This window comes from Bos indicus x Bos taurus, chromosome 18 (assembly GCF_003369695.1).
Source record: "Bos indicus x Bos taurus breed Angus x Brahman F1 hybrid chromosome 18, Bos_hybrid_MaternalHap_v2.0, whole genome shotgun sequence".
NCBI classification, from domain to species: Eukaryota; Metazoa; Chordata; class Mammalia; order Artiodactyla; family Bovidae; genus Bos; species Bos indicus x Bos taurus.
This window is the reverse complement of record NC_040093.1, coordinates 12693851-12706128: the sequence shown is the minus strand read 5'-3', so window position 1 is coordinate 12706128 and position 12278 is coordinate 12693851. Positions and strand designations below refer to the sequence as shown.

The window sequence follows — 12278 nt, the reverse complement described above, 5'->3', positions numbered from 1 at the left end:
CCTATCTGACAAATAACTCAGATTCAGGATATGCAAAGACCTCCTGGGGATCAATAAGAGCATGTGAGACCAGTCAATAGAAAAAGACTTGAATCACCTAAGAGGAGAACTAAATGGCCACTCTGTGTGTGTGTGTGTGTGTGTGTGTGTGTTAGTCTCTCAGCCATATCTGACTCTGAGACCCCATGGACTGTACTCTGCCAGGCTCCTCTGTTCCTGGGATTTCCCTGGCAGAATACTGGAGTGGGTTGCCATTCCCTTCTCCAGGGAATCTTTCTGACCCAGGGATGGAACCCAGGTCTCTTGCATTGCAGGCAGATTTTTTACCATATGAGCCACTAGGGAAGCCCACTAGACACGTTAAAAAAAAAAAAAGCTGACCTCTATTACACATCAGGGAAATACTAATTAAAATCACAAAGAGAAAGCCCTATAAACCCCCCAGAATAGCTGAAATGAAAACACCAAACATCCTGAAGTGAAGTGAAAGTCACTCAGTCGTGTCCAACTCTTTGGGATCCCATGGACTATATTGTCCATGAAATTCTCCAGGCCAGAATACTGGAGTGGGTAACCTTTCCCTTCTCCAGGGGATCTTCCCAACCCAGGAATCGAACTGGGGTCTCCTGCATTGCAGGCGGATTCTTTACCAGATGAACCACAAGGGAAGCCCAAAGACAGTGGAGTAGGTAGCCTATCCCTTCTCCAGTGGATCTTCCCAACCCAGGAATCGAACTGGGGTCTCCTGCATTGCAGGCGGATTCTTTACCAGCTGAGCTATGACGGAAGCCTGTTTCTACATATCCTAAGTGCTGCTTAAGACAAACTGCAGTCAGACTCCGAGGAGGTCATTGAGGACACACACCCACTCAGGCAGCTGGTTGGCAGTGGACTACTAAATTTAGCATCCAATCCTGATAAACCAGCAATTCCGCTCCTGGGTGGACACCCACCAAAACCTGTCACATGTTCTCCGAAAGACATGTCCCTGCATGTTCATCTCAGTGCTATGAATAAAGGACCCAAGACAATTTGAATGCCCACCCATAACTGCAGGATTCGTTAAAAAAAAAAATGTACACAGTGAAACACTCAACAGCAGTGAGAACAAGTGAAGCATGACAACATACAGCAAACTGAATAGTGTTGAATGAAAGAGGCCACACAAGCGTACACTGCTGTGTGATTTCCTTTATGTAACAACCCCCAAGAGGCAACCTCCACCCACAGAGTCACAAGTCAGGAGAGTGGCTACCCTTGGCAGGCTTAGTGACCGGAAGGGGGACATGGGAGGCTTTCTAGGGGGCTGGTTATGTTGTTTCCTATTCTTTCTGTGAGTTTATCAAACTGGACACTTAGGATTTGTATACTTTGCTTTAGGTATATTATAATCCAGTTAAAAATTTTCATAACCCAAATGAATCAGTGTTGTCCAGCCACCTTCCTGGTCTCTCCCAAGTGAGTTTCACTTGCAACATCTGGAGGAGCCCAGAGAAATGCCACTGTCCGGTGCCCTGCCCTTCATCAGTCTATTCCTCCCTGTTGCCTGTGGGGGATCAGACTCGGCCTTGGCCACCTGTCAGATGAGCCTGAGACATCTAAGTTCAAGGTGCCCTGACTGCCTATTTAATCCTCTTCCAGTTGGGAAATTGTACAGGCCCCTCCCAAGAGGAATCCCAGTCTTATGATGTCCTCCAGGCTTCTGCTTGTGTGCAGGGAGCAGGGAGAAGGGTTGTGATGGAACCATGAATTCTTTACTCTCCCTGATGTCTGTTAGAAGGCAAAATGGATTCAGAACCCAGGCCTGAGAAATTCCAGTCCCTCACTCAAAATGGGAGGGCAAGGGGCATGACTATGGCTTGTGTTAAAGGGACTCAAATACACATTCCTTTCTCTCTCTCTTTTTTTTTAACATTTGTAATTGTATTATTTTTTTAAAACTTTAAACTTTTTATTTTGTATTGGGGCATAGCTGATTAACAATGGTGTGACAGTTTCAGGTGAACAGAGAAGGGACTCAACCATACATGGATACACATGTATCCATTCTCCCCTATACCCGCCTCTATCCAGGCTGGCACAAAGCACTGAGTAGAGTTCCCTGTGCTATACAGCAGGTCCGTGTTGGTTATCCATTTTGAATATAGCAGAACACACATTCCTTTCTTGTTTAAAAAACAAAATTTGTTGAGCAGTTAAGACAGTTTTTTTTTTGGCCAAGCAGCATGTGGGATCTTAGTTCCTCAACCAGGGATCTAAAATGTGTCCCCTGCATTGAAAACACAGAGTCTTAACCACTGGGTCACCTGAAAGTCCCCAAGAGAGTCTTTATAATATACTTGTATTATATGATTTGAACCACAAGTTTTAAAATTTTTCAAATTCCACATGTCAATTACCTCCACAAATCTAGACAGTTCCTTAAAGGTAAAGGCTCTAAAGGGAATCTCAGCCTGAAATTGAGGAGGATTTTATGTCACCATCTATAAATGCAGCTATGGTTATCAAGCACAGTAGTTAAAACAAAAAAATGGTGAAACCACTCACGTTTGCTTCCCTAACAGTGTCTTATATTCCCAAGCATATTTTTGCCAACTTAGCAACACTTCAGAGTTATTTCATTACTAATAAATAAATCTCATAATTTGCAAAGGAGCTTTATATATTTCAACACACAAGAATCTCCCAAACATAACACAGAGAGAAGAAACGCAAGTTCCAATAGATACAAACAGTGTGAAAAAAACAAGAATGTGCACTGACTGTGGACACACATGTTTAGGAAAAGGAAAATCTCACATGGAGTAACTAACACTCAGCAACTTCAGGACAGATGAGGGAGGAAGCAGGAAGAAAAGAGGCTTTTTAATGTTATCTCCTAAAAACGGGGGAAAAACCCAAAGCAAGTAGGGCAAAATGTTCATCTCTGTTAATCCCAAGTGATAGGTACATGGGTGTTTGTTACATTATTTTCTCTATGTCTGCAATACGTAATGATTAAAAGTAAAAGATTACAGACTTCCCTGGTGGTCCAGTGGCTAAGACTCTGAGCTCCCAGTGCAAGGGCTAGGGTTTGATCCCTGGTCAAGGAACTAGATCCCGCATGCGGTGGCCAAATAAATAAATAAAAATATATAAAAAGTAAAAGAGTATTTCCAAAAAACACCCAATTTTATATATATATATATATATTTGCCACTTGGGGGCAGGCGAAGAGATTTTGATGAATGCACAGTGATAGAAATCAGGTCACTGGTTCCCTGAGGGCAGGGGTGGCCAGAGGGATGGACCGAAAAAAAAATACAAGGAAATCTGGAGGATGATGGAAATATTTTTAGTGGTAGTGATTTCATGGCAAATACCCATGATAAACCCATCACAGTGAACACTTAAAATAAGCACAGTTTATTGCATGTAAGTTATACCTCAAAAATGTTGTTAAATAAAAAAGGAAGTTTACATTTTATACGATTATGAAAGTGAGAAGGCAAGCCACAGACTGGGAGAAAATATTTGCAAATCATATATTTGATGAAGGACTTGTTCCAGAACACATAACGAGCTCTTAAAACTCAACAACAGGAAGATAAATAATCCAGTTAAAATGGGGGAAAGATTTGAACAGACACTTCAGATAAGATCAGATCAGTTGCTCAGTTGTGTCCGACTCTTTGCGACCCCAGGAATCACAGCACGCCAGGCCTCCCTGTCCATCACCAACTCCCGGAGTTCACTCAGACTCACGTCCATCGAGTCAGAGATGCCATCCAGCCATCTCATCCTCTGTCGTCCCCTTCTCCTCCTGCCCCCAATCCCTCCCAGCATTAGAGTCTTTTCCAATGAGTCAACTCTTCGCATGAGGTGGCCAAAGTACTGGAGTTTCAGCTTTAGCATCAGTCCTTCCAAAGAAATCCCAGGGCTGATCTCCTTCAGAATGGACTGGTTGGATCTCCTTGCAGTCCAAGGGACTCTCAAGAGTCTCCTGCAACACCACAGTTCAAAAGCATCAATTCTTCAGCGCTCAGCCTTCTTCACAGCCCGACTCTCACATCCATACATGACCACAGGAAAAACCATAGCCTTGACTAGACGAACCTTTGTTGGCAAAGTAATGTCTCTGCTTTTTAATATGCTATCTAGGTTGGTCATAACTTTCTTTCCAAGGAGTAAGCGTCTTTTAATTTCATGGCTGCAGTCACCATCTGTAGTGATTTTGGAGCCCAGAAAAATAAAGTCTGACACTGTTTCCACTGTTTCCCCATCTATTTCCCATGAAGTGGTGGGACCGGATGCCATGATCTTCGTTTTCTGAATGTTGAGCTTTAAGCCAACTTTTTCACTCTCCACTTTCACTTTCATCAAGAGGCTTTTTAGTTCCTCTTCACTTTCTGCCATAAGGGTGGTGTCATCTGCATATCTGAGGTTATTGATATTTCTCCCAGCAATCTTGATTCCAGCTTGTGTTTCTTCCAGTCCAGCGTTTCTCATGATGTACTCTGCATAGAAGTTCAATAAACAGGGTGACAATATACAGCCTTGACGAACTCCTTTTCCTATTTGGAACCAGTCTGTTGTTCCATGTCCAGTTCTAACTGTTGCTTCCTGACCTGCATACAAATTTCTCAAGAGGCAGATCAGGTGGTCTGGTATTCCCAACTCTTTCAGAATTTTCCACAGTTTATTGTGATCCACACAGTCAAAGGCTTTGGCATAGTCAATAAAGCAGAAATAGATGTTTTTCTGGAACTCTCTTGCTTTTTCTATGATCCAGCGGATGTTGGCAATTTGATCTCTGGTTCCTCTGCCTTTTCTAAAACCAGCTTGAACATCAGGAAGTTCACGGTTCACATACTGTTGAAGCCTGGCTTGGAGAATTTTGAGCATTACTTTACTAGCGTGTGAGATGAGTGCAATTGTGCGGTAGTTTGAGCATTCTTTGGCATTGCCTTTCTTTGGGATTGGAATGAAAACTGACCTTTTCCAGTTCTGTGGCCACTGCTGAGTTTTCCAAATTTGCTGGCATATTGAGTGCAGCACTTTCACAGCATCATCTTTCAGGATTTGGAATAGTTCAACTGGAATTCCATCACCTCCACTAGCTTTGTCCGTAGTGATGCTTTCTAAGGCCCACTTGACTTCACATTCCAGGATGTCTGGCTCTAGGTCAGTGATCACACCATCGTGATTATCTGGGACATGAAGATCTTTTTTGTACAGTTCTTCTGTGTATTCTTGCCATCTCTTCTTAATATCTTCTGCTTCTGTTAGGTCCATAACCATTTCTGTCCTTTATCGAGCTCATCTTTGCATGAAATGTTCCTTTGGTATCTCTGATTTTCTTGAAGAGATCCCTAGTCTTTCCCATTCTGTTGTTTTCCTCTATTTCTTTGCACTGATCGCTGAAGAAGGCTTTCTTACCTCTTGTTGCTATTCTTTGGAACTCTGCATTCAGATGCTTATATCTTTCCTTTTCTCCTTTGCTTTTCGCTTCTCTTCTTTTCACAGCTTTTTGTAAGGCCTCCCCAGACAGCCATTTTGCTTTTTTTGCATTTCTTTTCTATGGGAATGGTCTTGATCCCTGCCTCCTGTACAATGTCACGAACCTCATTCCATAGTTCATCAGGCACTCTATCTATCAGATCTAGGCCCTTAAATCTATTTCTCACTTCCACTGTATAATCATAAGGGATTTGATTTAGTTCATACCTGAATGGTCTAGTGGTTTTCCCTACTTTCTTCAATTTAAGTCTGAATTTGGCAATAAGGAGTTCATGGTCTGAGCCACAGTCAGCTCCCGGTCTTGTTTTTGCTGACTGTATAGAGCTGCTCCATCTTTGGCCACAAAGAATATAATCAATCTGATTTCGGTGTTGACCATCTGATGATGTCCATGTATAGAGTCTTCTCTTGTGTTGTTGGAAGAGGGTGTTTGTTATGACCAGTGCATTTTCTTGGCAAAACTCTATTAGTCTTTGCCCTGCTTCATTCCATATTCCAAGGCCAAATTTGCCTGTTACTCCAGGTGTTTCTTGACTTCCTACTTTTGCATTCCAGTCCCCTATAATGAAAAGGACATCTTTTTTGGGTGTTAGTTCTAAAAGGTCTTGTAGGTCTTCATAGAACCGTTCACCTTCAGCTTCTTCAGCATTACTGGTTGGGGCATAGACTTGGATTACTGTGATATTGAATGGTTTGCCTTGGAAACGAACAGAGATTATTCTGTCATTTTTGAGATTGCATCCAAGTACTGCATTTCAGACTCTTTTGTTGACCATGATGGCCACTCCATTTCTTCTGAGGGGTTCCTGCCCGCAGTAGTAGATATAATGGTCATCTGAGTTAAATTCACCCATTCCAGTCCATTTCAGTTCGATGATTCCTAGAATGTCAATATTCACTCTTGCCATCTCTTGTTTGACCACTTCCAATTTGCCTTGATTCATGGACCTGACATTCCAGGTTCCTATGAAATATTGCTCTTTACAGCATTGGACTTTGCTTCTATCACCAGTCACATCCACAGCTGGGTATTGTTTTTGCTTTGGCTCCATCCCTTCATTCTTTCTGGAGTTATTTCTCCACTGATCTCCAGTAGCATGTTGGACACTTCATCAAACATGATATGCAAACTGTTAATAAGCAAGTGAAAAGATGCTCAAATCATTAGTCAGCAGAGAAATACAAATCAAACCCACATGAGATTCCATTTCACACACACTTTGTTGTTGCTGCTCAGTCACTTAGTCATGTCTGACTCTGTGACTCTACGGACTGCAGCATGCCAGGCTTCCCTGTCCTTCACCATCTCCAGGACTTTGCTCAAACTTATGTCCACTGAGTCGATGATGTCATTCAACCATCTCATCCTCTGTCACCCCTTTCTCCTCCTGCCTTCAATCTTTCCCAGCATAAGGATCTTTTCCAATGAGTTGGATCTTCGCATCAGGTGGCCAAAGTACTGGAGTTTCAGCTTCAGCATCAGTCCTTCCAATGAATATTCAGGACTGATTTTTTTTTAGGATTGACTGGTTGGATCTCCTTGTGTCCAAGGGACTCTCAAGAGTCTTTTCTAGCACCACAGTTTGAAAGCATCAATTCTTCGGCGTTCAGCCGTCTTTATGGTCCAACTCTCATATCCATACATGACTACTGGAAAAATCATAGCTTTGACAACATGGACCTTTGTTGGCAAAGTGATATCTCTGCTTTTTAATATACTGTCTAGGTTTGTCATAGCTTTTCTTCCAAGAAGCAAGCATCTTTTAATTTTGTGGCTGCAGTCACTGTCCGAAGTGATTTTGGAGCCTAAGAAAATAAAGTCTGTCACTGTTTCCATTGTTTCCCCATCTACTTGCCATGAAGTGATGGTACTGGATGCCATGATCTTGGTTTTCTGAATATTGAGTTTTAAGCCAGCTTTTTCACTCTCCTCTTTCACCTTCACATCAAGAGGCTCTTTAGTTCCTCTTCGCTTTCTGTCATAAGGGTGGTGTCATCTGCATATCTGAGGTTATTGATATTTTCCCCGGCAATCTTGATTCAAGCTTGTGCTTCATCTAGCCTGGCATTTTGCATGATGCACTCTGCATGTAAGTTAAATAAGTAGGGTGATTATATATAAAGCCTTGATGTACTCCTTTCCCAATTTTCAACCAGTCTGCCATTCTATGTTGGTTCTAACTGTTGCTTCTTGACCTGCATACAGGTTTCTCAGGAGGCAGATAGGGTGGTCTGGTATTCCCATCTCTTTCAGAATTTTCCACAGTTTATTGTGATCCACAGTAAAAGGCTTTGGCGTAGTCAGTGAAGCAGAAGGAGATGTTTTTCTGGAATTCCATTGCTTTCTCTATGATGCTAATTTTGATGTTGGCAATTTGATGCTGAAACTAAAACCTGACTCAGCCAAAAAAAAAAAAGACTGTACAATGGTCTCATATGGAATTGGAGGGGAGGGGGGATGCTCTGGAGCCAGGGCAGGCCAGCCCCAGCCCTGCTCTATGACTGTCCTAGCCGGCAGGACATCCGCAGCTACTGCTTCCGCCCCTCCCACTCCCTGAGCCACCCTCACTGCAAGAAGAACCCGCCTGCCAATGCAGGGCACTTCAGTTCAGTAAATGGATTTAAAGAGCCCACGTGCTTCGGGACAACTAAGTCTGCTCACCACAACTACTGAGCCCACTTGCGGCAACTACTGAAGTCTGGCACCTGGAGCCGGTGCTTTGCAACAAGAGAAGCCATCGCAGTGAGAAGCTCATGCACCGCCAAAAAGAGCAGCCCCTGCTCTCAGCAACTAGAGAAAGGCTGCAGCAATGAAGACCCTGTACAGCCAAAAATAAATACATTTCTAAAAAACTCATCAAATTTACACACACTATAAGTAGTGACATTGTATATATATATATAGAAAAAACATTGTAAGTCAATTATACTTCAATACAATTTTAAACATTTAAACCATCAAATTTTATACTTTATATACATGCATTGTATTGTGTGTCGCTTATACCTCAATAAAGCCGCTTTGACAAAAATATCCAAGGGAAGGCAGGGTAAGGACTTAGAGAAAAAGGACTGAAAGAGTTTGTGGCAGGAGACGGGGTACAGAGTGGGTGGTATGTGGCTGAGAATTGCTGCTTTTAATGAGGAGCCTTAGAAAATGCTTATTTATTTTTTTAAAGATTTAACTGATTATTTGTTTTGGCTGTCCTGGGTTGCTGTGCACGGGCTTTCTCCAGCGGCGGCAACCAGGGGCTGCTCTCCAGCTGCGGTGTGCAGGCTTCTCACTGAGGGGGCTGCTCTTGTTGCAGAGCACGGGCTCTAGAGGCCCGGCTTCAGTAGTTGCTGCACCTGCTTGGTTGCTCCTGGGGATGTGGGATCTTCCTGGAGCAGGGATCGAACCATGTCTCCTGCATCGGCAGCCAGCGTCTTAACCACTGGACCACCATGGAAGCCCCGGGAATGTTTATTCTTTAAACTGAGAATTAAAAAATAAACATTTAATGTAATTACACTACTGAGCAACTGAACTGTGTAATTACACACACGCGTTGGCACAGACACAATACTCATGGGACCTGAGCACTGCAGCGCCTATCCTCACCCACCTGCTCTGATTGGTCACCAGGTCTGATGTATCGCAGTCTCTGCCCCTTGGCGCCCCCTGCAGCTCCCCACCAAGAAGGGATCATCCAGAAAATAAAAATACAATGTTAAGCCACAGCCCTCTTCTGCAGAAAACCCTGCTACAGTGGTCTCTACTTGCTCACAGAAAATGTCCTGACTGCTTAAAATGGCCACAAGGCCCAATGGGATTTTTTTTAATTTATTTTTTGTTTAAAAAATTCTGGCAGCGCCAAGAAGCTTGTGAGATCTCAGTTCTCCAACCAGGGATCAAACCCTGCTCTGGGAGCACAGAGTCTTAACCACGGGATTATCAGGGAAGTTCTTTCTCTTTTTTTCACCCAAGTGTTATTCTTAAGAAGAATCTTCTTGTTGTTTAATCACTAAGTCCTGTCGGACTCTGCAACACCATGGACTGGAGACTGCCAGGCTCCTCTGTTCGCAGGATCTCCTGGGCAAGAATACTGGAGTGGGTTGCCATTTCCTTCTCCAGGGGATCCTCTCTACTCAGGGATCGAATCCGCATCTTCTGTATTGGCAGGTGGGTTCATTGGCATGCACAAAGATTGAGTCCAAGGTCCCTGTTGACACCTTTCTGCCCAGAGTGGCTTTTGGGAAGTTCCTTCCCTTCTAGTCACCAAGGTGTCCTGATGCTGCCTTTCAGATCAAGTAGAAGTGGAGCCACTGTTTGGTGTGTGACATGTCCATCTTCTAAGCTTAAAACTCAAAGCTCATGGGAAACTTAGAAGAACAGAACGGCAAACTCTGGGGTACCTTATACGCTGTCTCTTGGAGAGGTCCCTGCAAGACTGAGCCCCAGGTACAGGAGTAACCTGCTCACTAACATATCCTATAAAGACTTTCTTCCTTTTCGGTCTCACCTGCCTCTCCAGGCACCCCTTGTACCTACCCTTCTAAGAGTCAAAGAATAGTAGTCATTTATTATTCCCATAGTTACTTTCTGAAGAGGTAAAGATGCATTTCTCTTGCATCTCCTGCATTGGCAGGTGGATTCTTTATTGCTGAGCCACCAGGGGAAAATCATGTATATCTTGCCACAATTTAAAAAGAAAAGGTAACCTGGCAACGAGAAATTGGTTTAGGTGCTGCTCTATGTCACAGCCAACTGGTCAACACCAACTGGCTGTATTGCAATATGACCCGGATGATGATCACCCAGAGTTAGTGCAGACCCCACACTATATGGGCTCAGTCCCAGCAGACTACCCCGACTCCAGACCTCAACCACAAGTGGGGTTCCCAAGCCATGTGCACTTCTGACTGACTGGTTACAAATTCGGGGTGCCCACAATTCTCTCAGGTTCAAAACTGTCTAGAATAACTCATAGATGCCCTAAAAACATTATAAACATACTTGCAATTACAGTTTCATTATAAAAGATGCACAGAGGGTGAGATTAGGAGAGCTTCCTGGCTCTCTCCCTGAGAATCAGAACAGGAATCAGGTTGCCACCCAGGAATCACTGTTCCATCAGGAGTGATGAAATTTTCTGCCAAGTGATTGAACTTGGCGGTCTCAATATGGCTAGTTTAAAGTCACAACCCTCTGGGGGTCTGAGGCGGGGAAAAATAAATTAGGAGTTTGGGATTCACACAGATCAGATCAGATCAGATCAGTCGCTCAGTCGTGTCCGACTCTTTGCGACCCCATGAATCGCAGCACGCCAGGCCTCCCTGTCCATCACCATCTCCCGGAGTTCACTCAAACACACTGTTATATATATAAAATAGGTAAATAAGAAGGGCCTACTTTACAGCACAGAGAACTCTACTCGGTATTTATAATGGAAAAGAACCTGAAAAAAATACATATGTATAGTTGAAAACATATGTATAATTTAACACAACATGGTAAATTACCTACATACTTCGATAAAATAAAATCACAGTGCTGTAAATCTTCTATCTATACCTTATTCATAGGTCCTTCTGGTGACCGGCCTAGCCTGGTTTGAGTAATCTCATTAGCATTAGCAAACACACACCCATCCTTTAGAAATTTATGGATGTTTCTGGAATGCTGTTAGGAGTTGCGAAAACATCTGCATATATTCTTTATTATTAACACTAAAGGAATTTACTTGATACATTGTCATCACTGGTGACTGACTTTGCAGGGCAGACGGCCAGAGACAGAAGCTGTCTTCCCTGGGTGCTGCTGGCCTCCATGACATGTGGCAGCCGGCAGTGGTCAGAGGCAGGCCGGGGCCCAGGGCCAGAGTTGGCATAGGGTCCCGACTGCTCATCTTCTCAGGTACAGGCCTCTCCCCACCCTCCTCCTCCGGCCCAGCTCCCCAGCCGGCCCTCACGTCTCTCTCTCCTGCAGCTCTCTTCCTCCTGCTGTTCCCATGCCTGCAAGGCTGGCCCCGTGCCTCCAAAGGTGAGCAGGGGTGTTGTGGGGCAGGGAAGTCCAGCTCCTTTGGGGTGGCCGGGCAGTGGGGAGGGGCCCAGCTTCCACCTCGGTGCTCCTGCTCAGCTGAAATGCCAGCCTGAGCGTGAAATTCTGACACACTTTCCACCCTCGGGTTCTGGGGTTGCCTCTGGGAGGATCCCCTCTGCCAGCCCCCTGTGCTGGGGGGCAGGGGTCTTCCCAGGAGGGAGGAGAAATGGGGCTTGGAGGGAGATAGGGAGGGGCCAGCTGAGTCAAGTAATTGTAACTGTGCTGTGCTCAGTTGTGTCCGACTCTTTGCAACCCCCTGGACTGCAGCCCACCAGGCCTCTCTGTCCATGGGATTCTCCAGGCAAGAATACTGGAGTGGGTTGCCATGCCCTCCTCCAGGGCATCTTCCCAACCCAGGGATGGAACTCTTCCCTATTGCATCTCCTGCACTGGCGGGCAGGTTCTTTACCAATGTCCCACCTGGGAAGCCCAGATGAGTCATGGTCAAAAGTCCCTTTCTACAAAAAGCTCAGCTGGGGAAGCTTCTCTATCATCACTGCCCGACAGCAACTTTCACTCTGGTGACACCCTCAAGAAGCAGACAATCCCATTTTAGGGATGGGGAAAGTGTGGCTCAGAGGGGTGAAGTTAATTGCATGAGGTGAGGGGGAAAAACGGGGCTTAAACCTTGACCCGGCAAGTCCTCTTTCCTCTACTTAAAAAAAAAAACACTTTTTTTTTCATTTTCGCTGGGTCT

General features: G+C 44.4%; 1 protein-coding gene across 1 annotated transcript in view; it reads right to left on the bottom strand.

Annotated features, from left to right (window-relative positions):
• OPA3 (OPA3, outer mitochondrial membrane lipid metabolism regulator) overlaps positions 1–12278 on the bottom strand; it is a 67731-nt gene that overhangs the window by 3457 nt on the left and 51996 nt on the right. The window lies entirely within an intron of this gene.